A 12,101-nucleotide genomic window follows, 5' to 3' on the forward strand; every position below is an offset into this window, starting at 1 on the left:
CTTGAAGTGCCAGCTGGCATTAGAATGTGAAAAGAGTTTTAGGTAGCTTCATAAATCATTTAAGATTTATTTTTCATTTATTCTTAATCAAGGAAGTAGTCAGTTTAAAAGAAAAATGAGTTAAACCACATAAACACACTCAGAAGGTAATGCAGTAGTCAGAGATTCTGTAAAACAGTGCCATGACTGATCCAACATTAATCCTGAAGCGTTATTTGGAAAGTGGATGTCAGGTTGATCACATACCACACTGAGAAAGACAAAGCAATAGGAGGTATGGGAACGAAGCACAGGTTTCGGAGATGAGATAGGATGGCATGTGGCAAGACCAGGAGTAACAGGTGTCTTCGGAATTTAAAAAAAGCAAGGTGTTTGTCTGAAACAGACCATTTCGGAATTCAAGTAATGTATTTCAGATGTATAAATATCTAATGAATTCTTATTGAGCTGGAGTGCTACCTCAGAATCTTTTATGCAGTAAACTCTCCCAATGTTGGCTCAATAACATGTACCTCAAGGCTGCTTAGAATATTTTGCAAAATAATTTCCCACAGCACAATCGAGTCTGCTCCAACCTTCAATGAGATCATGGATGATATGTTCATCCTCAATTCCATTTTCTAGATTTTTTCAACATAACCTTTGATTTCCTCACTCATTAAAATCTCTCTCACCTTTGAATAAATGTAATGACCAAGTTCTAAAACTTTTCCAGTAAAGGACTTCCACAGATTTGTATCTTCTGAGAAAGGAAATTCCTCCTCATCTGTTTCATAAAGGCAAACCTTTATTTTGAGATTACGCTCATGGATCTCTCACAAACGAGAAAAGCCTTTCCACATCAACTCTGTTAAGTCCCTTAAAAATCTAATATAGTGCAATGAAGTCACTTCTCATTCTTCGAAACTGCAGTGGGTAAAGGGCTAAGCTATACAACCTCCCTCCCAGGACAGTCCCTCTATTCCTGTCATCAACCTAGTGAACCTTCTCTAGACTGTATCCAAAGCCAACATATCTTTTCAATAAGGAGACCCAACCTGTTCATGGAGGTGATGTGTTTAGATCCTTGTATTGATTTAGCAAGAGCTCCCTTTTGTTATATTTCATTTCCTTTGAAATAAAGGCCAAAAATTCCAACTGCCTTCCCTATTACTGTTGAATGTCTATGCTAGCTTTTTGTGAACTATTGAGAAAGATGACCAACTGTATGCTATACCATAAGACCTAGGAACCAAAGTAGACCATTCAACCCATCAAGTCTGCTCCACTATTAAATGAAATCATGGCTGATCTGATAATCCTCAAATCCACTTTCCTGCCTTTTGTCCAAAACCCTGGATTCCTTTACTAGTTAAAAATCTGCCTATCTCAGTCTTGAATATACTTAATGACCCAGGCTCTACAGTCCTCTGCAGGAAAGAATTCCACGGATTCACAATCCACCGACAGAAGAAATTCCTCTTTATCTTTATTATAAATGTACATCCCCTTATTCTGTGATTATGCCCTTGGTTCAACACAGTCCACAAGGGAAACAACCTTTTGGCATCTACTCATTTCAACCAAGTTACCTCTCATTCTTTTATACTGTAATGATTACAAGTCCAATATACTCAACTCCTCATAAGAGAAACTCTCCTTACTTTGTATAGGCTGAATTAACCTTCATTGGGCAGTCTCCAATGTCAGTGTGTATTTCCTTAAACGAAGGGGCACATGGTTAACCATAGTGGGCTTTGTTCCTTTCTGGAATCCTCTTTCTCCCTGGGAAATATCCTTGTTGTCAGCCTTGAACTATCATTCTTAATTGTCTACCACAGTTTCTCAGCTGTCTTTGCTGAACTCCTTTCCTGTTCTATTCTAGATAACTCTTCATTTCTTTGTAATTACCCTTATTTAAATTCAACATAGTTGTTTTTGACCCAAGATTTTCTCTCTGATTTACTAAATCTGCCTCATTACACATAATCAGATCCAAATGATTCACTGTCTGGTGAGCTGGCACACAAACCACCCCTTATCCATGCAGCCTATTTGTAAATGGTAACTGACTATGTGTTGGTCAAACTCATTAATATGTATAGTCACAGTTCAGGAGCTAATAACTGTGAGCATCAGATCAAGTGACTGGATCAGGGCTGTGGTACAGCTCTTTCTCTGCCCCTGGTGATCTGTGGCTCTACAGGTAGCAGAGTCTGAAAACAGAAATACAGGAGGGATAGGGCAGGGTGGAAATAAGAAAGAAGTCCACAGTCATGTCAGCAGATAGCAGGAAAAGGGTGAAGTGTGATGTGAGGAAAATAAAGTCAAGAATGGCATCATACCTCAAAACATCTGAGGGACCTCAGATGACTTAAGTTTTGCCAGAGTCAGGACCAATCAACCCATCTATCCAAGCATCATTTACCCAATGTGTAAACGTCTGTAGTTTATGAATTGGTCTGATGAGCTTGCTTAGAAATCATCAGCCTGGAATAGAAGCACTGTTGGTCCTAAGGTATTTCCCAGAAAAGAAGACAATGTTGCTCAGACCCTGCATTGTTTTTACAATCTCCTCATTTAGAGCTGTTTGGGTCAGGCACAATTCTCAACTAATTTCTCTCAACTTTCGCTAGAGGGAGCTAGATTTTAGGACAAATAATTTGTGCCTGCAGAACCCAGCTCAAAGTAAGAAAGCTAGTCAAGAATGTTGTCCTCTTACCATAGTCTTAAAAAAACATTATTTTTAAGTTAATTTACCCAGGAAATGTAAATATTTGAAGAAAGTAATGCTGAAATATGCATTTCATGTTGAAATTTATCTTGCTCACATCAGCACAATTCATAAGAACAAACTCACCATAGCCCTACTGGACCATAGGGCTGCTCTCATTACAATTGAATGAATGGAGGCAATTTAACCAGGAAGTCACCACACGTGAGGCGGGATGGGGGGGGGGGTGTTGTGGGGCGTGGGAAGGTCGAAAAGGAGAATCTTTGTGGTAACCTCACTGGTACAGGAAACGAACCCAAGATGTTTGCTTCACTCTGCATCTCAATCGAGGTTCCAATTGAGTACCAATAAAAGTATAAAACTAACTGCATCACAGAGCTCAAAAACAGAAATTGCTGGAAAAGCTCAGCAGGTCTGTGAGCTTTCCCAGCAATTTTTGCTTTTATTTCTGATTTACAGTCCTTTCGGTTTGTATGACAATGCTGACTGGTTGGCAATTGCACTCTGACAGATCAGGTGATGCCTTGCAGAATGCAGAAGTGAATGATTGACTGTTATAATTGCTTGTTGATGGTTGGGGTTGAATCTGTTTAGTCAAGGAATTGTGCTGGGAAATGATCCAGTGAATGGCTGTCACATTCTTTCTGTCTGCAAAGCTCAGGCCCCTATATATTCATGTACGGAGATCCCGCAAGTCTGCTACATTGCAAAAATCAATGAGTCCCTAGGATAGTCACTTTTGTGTGTTTAATCTTTGTTAACAATTTCATATTGATGTGAAGGGGGCTGACCATGTTATGTCTGGTCATTTCTGTCTGAAGAAAGCAATTTGCTGTGGGTTTCACCAAACTGTAATTTTAAAATTAATTGCTCCTATCTATTCCATATATTTTAGCCCTTATTTCTTGCAAGTTACTTTTGCATTGAATGTGGAAGTGGACTAGCAGTCAAATAGGCTGTGAACATTTCTATATGCAATGAATAAGAAGAAATTTGATAGTAACATGAAGGGTATGCAGGTTAATTTGATGTTAGAGTAGGATAATAGGTCAACACAACCATATGAGCTGAGGGACCTGTATTGTGCAATATTATTCTGTGTTCTATGTTCTAAATCAGTGTTAGGTTATGGGCCCAGTTAAGGCAGAGATAGGTTAAATTATAAAACAGGATCAGGAAATGTCATGACTTTAACTGTTATTTTGCATATTTTCCCACAACACAATCCGAATGTCAAAATCAGTTCAAAGTTCAGCAACTCGGGTTTAAACCCAGTGTGCTCAACCTAAATAAGGGCAATGACAGATCCCTGATTAAAGAGCTGCCCAAAGTGTGTTGGGAAAAAGACCTTGGGGCTGATCACTGGATGAGAAGGAGGGGAGCTCCATAATTCTGGTTAAGAAGAAGAACTCACTGAGGGTGAGGTACCTGCGATTAACAAAGGTAGTCAAGGAGGATAACAAATCAAAATGTAAGGCACACAAAGTGGCAACAACTGGTGGTAGGCCAGAAGATTAGAAATGTTTTTAGGAACCAGCAGCAGACGATGAAAAACTAATAAAAATAGAGAAAATTTGTTACGGAACTGAAATAACTGTACAGAGCCTAGTGTCTCATCACTGAGTCACTCTTTATTTACATGTACACAGTATACTGGCTGTGGCCAACCCAGCTCAGGCGTCAATCCCTCAGAGGAGATTCTATTGTCCTGGTTATATTGGCCAGCCAAACCTTTCCTGATTAGCCCAGGTTAACAACCCTAATCAAGAGCTTCATAATGAGGTCCACCAGGTTCCAATCACTACATCCACACCTGCCACTCCCAACCCCGCCAATAAGTGCAGGAAAGTAAGTCAGGTCTTTTGCTCAGATTTTTTTGGATGAAGTTTGTGCCCAAGGTCCGGTTCCTCTGACTCGGGCACAAGTGCCCTGTACTGGGCTGTGGCCCATCTCTTGCACCCAGAACGTCTCGGGAGAGTTTCCTCCTCTTCTTGCAGTGGTAATGGTATTAAGGCTGCATCCAATTTGGACTCTGAAGTTTCCTCAACACTAGACAGAGGGGCAGAACCCATGGTTTATGCCAGGCCTTCTGGCTGTTCTTAGAGGCCAGGTATGTTTTACTCCTGCCCTGTTTGTGAGGTAACAGCTTTTAGATGATCCATGTGTTTGCTGAGGACTGTACCACCAAGCTGAACGTTGTAAGTCACGGGACTAGACCTCACGTCACCCTCACTTGTGCCTATAATGGACCATATCCATTGTTCCAGCACAAAACTTCACCCCCTGAATTAAATTGTCTCTCCCACTTAGATGTGGCATTTGGCCAGCACTGGTATTCCTGCCGCCATTTCACCCTCACCCTCAGGTCTGGGAATATCGGGTTTAACCTGGCGTGGTGTCTTCTCCCCATCAGCAACACTGCCGGAGCTATCCCTGTTGTGTTTTGGGTGGCCCTATTATCAAACAGGAACTGGGATGTTTCAGCCTGCCTTCAATGTTTGGACTACTTTTTCCACTAGACCATAAGATATAGGAGTGGACGTAAGGCCATTCGGCCCATCAAGTCCACTCTGCCATTTAAATCATTGTTGTTTGGCATTTCAACTCCATTCCCCTGCATTCTCCCCGTAGCCCTTGATTCCTTGTGAGATCAAGAATTTGTCGATCTCTGCCTTGAAGGCATCCAACATCCCGGCCTCCACTGCACTCTGTGGCAATGAATTCCACAAGCCCACCACTCTCTGGCTGAAGAAATGTCGTCTCATTTCAATTTTAAATTTACCCCCTCTAATTTTAAGACTGTGCCCATGGGTCCTAGTTTCCCCGCCTAACGGAAACAACTTCCCAGCAGTCACCCGTTCTAAGCCATACATTATCTTGCAAGTTTCTATTAGATCTCCCCTCAATGTTCTAAACTCTAATGAGTACAATCCCAGGATCCTTACCCATTCATCATACGTTAAACCTACCATTCCAGGGATCATCCATGTGAATCTCTGCTGGACATGCTCCAGGGCTAGTATGTCCTTCCTGAAGACCATTGGATGATGGATGGATGGTGCGGAGCTGTCCTTATGTGCCGAGTACCATTGGACTTTAAAGAAATATTCAGATTGTTTGTGGGTAAATGACATCCCATTGTCTGTGATCAATACTTCCAGGAATCTTGGTAACCCAAACAATACTCACAGCTTCTAAATATCATCAGTTTGCTGAACAAACTTTATGCACATCCAAACCATTTTGACAGGGTGTCCACAATAACCACTGAGTCCACGAAAGAACCAGCACAATCAACATGCAATTGAGTCTATGGTTTACCCAGCCAATCCCAGGAATGCACTCTGGGCACTGCCCCACCAATGCCGCTATGTTGGCTTCCAGCCCTGGCCGCCAGGCATTGCTTCTTACTAGCCTCTTTATCTTGGAAACCCCTGGATGACTCTGGAAGAGTTTGGCCAGAATCTGGAAGAACTTTACTCAGGACAAAATAAAAATGGAAAGAACTGCGGATGCTGTAAATCAGGAGCAAAAACAGAAGTTGCTGGAAAAGCTCAGCAGGTCTGGCTGCATGTGAAGAAAAAAAAATTTCAGAGTTAAGGTTTTGGGTCTGTTGACCCTTCCTCAGTTCTATTTTTGTTTACTGGAAACTATCGCCCTTGCTCCATGCAGTAATATGCCATCCTGTACAGTTATCTGGTCCCGCTGGGTCCAAAAAGGGTTTCAATCCAGGTTGTAATGACACTTCGGCTTCCCCCGGGGGAATTCTGTGGGCAGCACTGCCTTATCTTCCTTCAGAAGCCCTAACAGGGTGTGTGTTCTGTTACTCTGACAATTTCTTGTTCATAAAGCTACTGGCGGAAGATGACTGCCAAACCTTCCTTCTCTACCTGGGCATTACTTGCATTTGGCATCAGCCAGAGTCTGGGAGCCATACACTATTGAGAAAACCTCTCTATTGGGCAACTGATGAGCCAACACTACCCCAATACCATACAGGGTGACATGGCATGTCAGTGCCAGATCTCACTTTGGATCATACTGTGCCAACACCTTTGATAATAATAGCTGCATTTCCACTTCCCAAAAGGCTGCTTCTTGGCTACGTGATCATTTCCAAGGCTGACCCTTTTCCAACAGCAGGTATAAGGGTGATAAGATGGAGGCCAGGTTATGTATGAAGTTACAGTAATAATTCACTAACCCAAGATGTGAGAGACAGGGCACCTTTGGCCCCTCTTACTTGAAGAGGGCAGAGTAGTGATGCTGATTGGCTGATGTGGGAAGACCTGCATCAGTGCAGTCACTGCTTCCAGAAGGTAGTTTGTGGAGGGGCTATTGTCAAGTGATGTCAAGGGGATGACCTATTGGGGGTAATAGTAGCAGCTGTCAGACTGATGGCACCACAGCTAGCTCTGTTCTTAAGAAGGGAAGGACAAAGAAGCACTAGAGCAGTAGTTATAGGGGACTGTACGGTTAGGGGTACAGATAGGCTCTTCTGTGGGTGTAAAAGAGAGTACAGGGTGGTGTGTTGCCTCCCTGGTGCCAGGTCCAGGATGTCTCTGAACAGGTTGAAAGTATTCTGAAGGGAGAGGGTGAACAGCCAGAGGTTGTGGTACATATCGGTACTAATGACATAGGTAGAATGAGAGATGAGGTCCTGCAGCAGCAGTTCAGGGAGTTAGGTAGAAAATTAAAGAGCAGGGCCTCCAAGGTTGTAATCTCAGGATTAATCGCTGTGCCACATGCCAGCGAGGCTGGAAATTGGAGGATAGTACAGCTTAACATGTGGCTAAATGGATGGTGTAGAAGGGAGGGTTTCAGATATCTGGAACACTGGGATCTCTTCCGGGGCAGGTGGGATCTGCACAAGAAGGACGGGTTGCATCTAAACCGGAGGGGCGCAAATATTCTGGCTGGGAGGTTTGCTGGTGGCGTAGAGGAGAGTTTAAACAAGCTTGGCAAGGGAGTGGGAACCAAAACAAAAAGGTGAATGGACTGAAAGGAGACTAGAGAATAGGGCCAGTAAGACTCAGAGGATGAGCAGCCAGGGTGTGGTTGCAGATCAAAGCAGATCTGGTGGACTGAAGTCCATCTGTTTCAATGCAAGAGGGTTAGATAGATGAATTTAGAGCTTGGATTAGTACTTGGAACTATGCTGTTGTTGCTGTTACAGAGACTTGGTTAAGGGAGGGACAGGATTGTCAGCATAACATTCCAGGATAGAGATGTTTCAGGTGGGATACAGCGGGATGTAAAAGGTAGGGGAAATCGCACTACATGTGAAGGAGGTTATCACAGCTATACTGCGGGAGGACACCCTGGATGGCTCACAGTGAGGCAATATGGGTAGAGCTCAGGACAAGGAAGAGTGCAATCACAATGTTTGGGGTTTCCTCAACACCCCACAGCCAGCAGGAAATAGAAGAACAGATATGTAGGCAGATTTTGGCAAGATGTAAAAGTAACAGGGTTGTTGACGTGGGTGATTTTAACTTCTCATATATTGACTGGGACTCAGTGCTTAGAGCTTCGATGGGGCAGAGTTTGTAAGGAATATCCTGCAGGACTCCTTGAAACAGTATGTAGATAGCCCAACTAGGAAAGGAGCCATACTGGACCTAGTATTGGGGAATGAGCCTGGCCAAGTGGTTGATGTCACAGTAGGGGAGCAGTTTGAGAACAGCGGTCACAATTCAGTAAGATTTAAAGGTACTGATGGATAAAGATAAATGAGGTTGTCAGGTGAAGGTGCTAAAATTGGGGGAAGGCTAATTACAATAATGTTAGGCAGGAATCAAAGAACGTAGATTGAAGGCAGATGTTTGAGGGCAAATCAACATAAAGTATGTTGGAGGCTTTCCAGAGCAAGTTTCTGGGAACTCAGAATCGGCACATTCCTTTAAGGATGAAGGATAAGTATGGCAAGTTTAGGGAACTTTGGATAACGAGAGATATTGTGAGCCAAATCAAAGAGAAAAAAGGAAGCATTTATCAAGGCTAGGAGCACACAAAACAAGGATGGAATGCAAGGAAAGTCATAAGAAACTTAAGCAAGGAGTCAGGAGGGCTAAAAAAGGATCATGGAAAGTCATTGGCCAACAGCATCAAGGAAAATTCCAAAACTTTTTATACAATAATAAAGAGCAAGAGGGTAGCCAGGGAGAGGGCTGGCCCACTCAAGGACAGGGAAGGGAATTTATGTGTGGAGACAGAGGAAATAAGCAAGGTATTAAATGAATACTTTGCATCAGTATTCACGAGAGAGAAGGACCTGGTGGATGATGAATGTGATGGAAAATTTTGAGTGATCAAATTGAGCAATATCTTTAGAAATGGTTAAGGGAATGGCAGAAGTATATAAACAAAGAAAATCATATTGCTACATGAGCACCTGCATGAGCTTGTAGAGTACATGGCTACCTGAGTAAGATGAGGTAGACCGTACCTGGCTACGGTGGGCAAAATAAGGAAGTAGACGGATAAGTTTTGTATAGTACATCACTATGTGAACAACAAGCTTGCAATATATGGTATTGAATTGTACTGGTTCAGTTAATTGTGTAAGTCTTAATGTCACCTGCCCAGCACATGTATAAAACTTGATGAAGTCAAGCATGGAGCGCTCCTTCTTCTTACTCCAGTGGTGGGAGAAACGCGTCCTCTGAGCAGAGTCTGAAATAAAGAACTTGCTCTTATCCATGACAACCTGACTCTGAGTCTTTAGTATTAATTGTTAACCCTATCGTGACAATTTTAACAATAACCACAATAACTTGGCGACGAGGATGGGATCCCATACTTGAGGGGAACGGAGAATCCCGGGGCAGCGTTAGCGCTGATGCCTTGAAGGCTTTTCACTTCATCTTGAACGCCTAAATTGGCATTTGGCATAAGAGGACCAGGGAATTGCTGTATCACCTCAACACTGGGATCAAGAACTAAAATGTAATAAGAAAAGGGGTTAGAAATATCATGAAAACCTGACTAGCATCCTCACAGTGATCGTTTGTTGGTTTAGGAAAACCAACCTTGGTCATTTGTTCCCCAACCTTGGTCATTTGTTGGTTTAGGAAAAACCAGCTAGACAGACTTAGACTTGGGTCCGTCCACAGGTTGGACCTGTTAAGGTACCCAATTCGTTTGTTGGTTTAGGAAAACCAACCTCTGGGTGGATGCACTGAGATGAGGGAACCTCCATAGGTGAAAGCAAGTCCGTCACTGTGAGTTTATGTCAAAAAATTAAAAGGCCGGTCATGGGTAACAGCAACAGGAAGCAACAACAAGATATAGTAGCTACGAATAGTCGTAACATTCAATATATGATTACTAATTATGGACGGGAATCTGTGACCCAGATTGGAATGTGGTTTCCCTGAAGGAGGAAGTTTTATTTTAAGACAACTTGAATCATTGAAAACAAGGCTGCAACAGAAAGAGCTGGAGGAAAAGAACAAGAAGAAAAATAAAAAATTAGTGGGGGGCGTATGGTATGTGGAAGACTGAGGCAGAGATAAGGAATAGGCGATCTCAACCTAGGGCTAGGGACACTGTGAAGAAGACTGATATTTTACAGTGTGTTAAGTCTTTTCCAGGCTCTCCCACTGCCCAAGATGATCCTGACCTTGACGGCTACGCTCCGTGACGTCCTACGGCTCCTCCAATGCACCCAGATGGTCAGTCTGTTGCAGAACCTTCACCTCCATCCTATAGCAGCGCGACTGCAAGTACGACAGCCACGGACTACCCACCCCCCCCCACCCCACCCCACGCCCGGTGAGACCCTACAGACAGTGAAGAACCGCGGTCCGAAGAGAATTGGGTTGGCTGACTCCCCGGTGTCTAGCCATATTACGAGCAACGTGTGCCGAGTGAGAAGCCGACCGCTGGATGAAGAAGGACCAGAAGAACAGGAACCTGACAGTATTCGCAGTACCGTCATGGCCCCGATGGTTGAGGTAGCAGGTCTGGACGGGCAGCCAACATTTGTCCACCGACCATGGACAATGAAGGACATTGAGCGTGTGTACGAACAACTCCCTGATCCCAGAGAGGCAGGAGGACAAAAATTTGCAGACAAAGTACGAAAGTTCTGTTGTGAGTTTCGTCCTATCTCTCAGGAGATGCGGCGACTCTTGGGAAGAAATTTGGGAGCAGATATTTCTAAAATCAAATATAGTTGGCCAGAAGATAACATGCATGCCCTACGAATCCAGCGGGACCACACTGACAACAGACCCTATAATGCCTTCGTTACGGAAGTGACAGATGCTTGCAGAACAGCTTTCCCAGTAAAAATGAACATGACAAAGACTGCAATGTGCAAGCAACGAGATGGAGAGACTGTGTCCCAATACCTCACTCGCCTTACGGAGGTCCACAATGCTCACAGCGAACTCACCCCACCAGCTGACTTGAATGCTTCAGAGGCAACCCCATATGAAGTACATTTGTGAAATAGCTTCATGAATGGACTGAGTGAGGACATTGCAAAAAAGGTAAAGGATATAATGTATTACCTGGGATACGGGAAAACTTAGTCTCGTTGAACAGCACGCCATATATGCTGAAAATTTGTTGACACAAGAAAGGGGAAAGTGGAATAAAAGAAGGGAGGACCAGAGCCATAGAGCACAGTTAGCCATGCTACAGATGGTTGCTCAATCTGCTGAAAGTTGACAAGCAGGAAGAGGGAGAGAGAGAGGACGAGGATGAGGACGCGGAAGAGGAGGCCAAGGCAGGGAGCGGGATAGGACGGATGGATGTTTTCTCTGTGGAAGCAAGGATCATTGGGCGAAGGAGAGTCCAAGGACTGAAAAGAGAAAGACGAGAGAAAAACGATAGAGAAGGTGACTGACTGGAGGAGGCTGGGGACGACGGAGGTATGCCTGAGAGGAAGGGTAAGTCTGGAACTTTGTTGCTTTGCAATGAAGAAATGCTTGATCTAATTACATGTACTAACATTAATGCGTCAACTGTGAATCGGTTTGCATGCGAGATAAGCCCGCGTGGAACGTATGCTAAATATAGCAATGAGCCAAATAAGCAAATGCCTATGTATACACTGACCGTAGAAGGGGAGGAGCTCGTGTTTTTAGTAGACTCAGGTGCAGGGAGCTCTGATTCAGGCAAACCAATTAAGTATACCAATAAAAGCGAGTGGGTGGTACCTGAATTCCGTAGGAGCATCAGGAGTCATGATACAAGAAAAAATTACCATGCTTCTGGAATGCGAAACCCCCCAAGGGGAAAGGTTCAAGTTCGCATTTCTGTTCTTGAACTGTTGCCCAATCAATCTCATGGGGTGTAACCTGATTGGAAAATTAAGATTAAACATTATTAGCGCTCCAGAGGGATTGAGGGTGGTTGAGCAAGAGCAAACAGAATT

At 43.6% G+C, this 12,101-nt stretch overlaps 1 long non-coding RNA gene across 1 annotated transcript in view; it reads right to left on the reverse strand.

Annotated features, from left to right (window-relative positions):
* The window catches only part of LOC132209593 (uncharacterized), a 115,086-nt gene that overhangs the window by 100,241 nt on the left and 2,744 nt on the right, over positions 1-12,101 (reverse strand). Inside the window, exon 2 of the long non-coding RNA XR_009445783.1 lies at positions 11,931-12,024. This is a non-coding gene — a long non-coding RNA (uncharacterized LOC132209593). The remainder of the gene's footprint in view (positions 1-11,930; positions 12,025-12,101) is intronic.

Source organism: Stegostoma tigrinum, chromosome 5 (genome assembly GCF_030684315.1).
Source record: "Stegostoma tigrinum isolate sSteTig4 chromosome 5, sSteTig4.hap1, whole genome shotgun sequence".
NCBI lineage: Eukaryota > Metazoa > Chordata > Chondrichthyes > Orectolobiformes > Stegostomatidae > Stegostoma > Stegostoma tigrinum.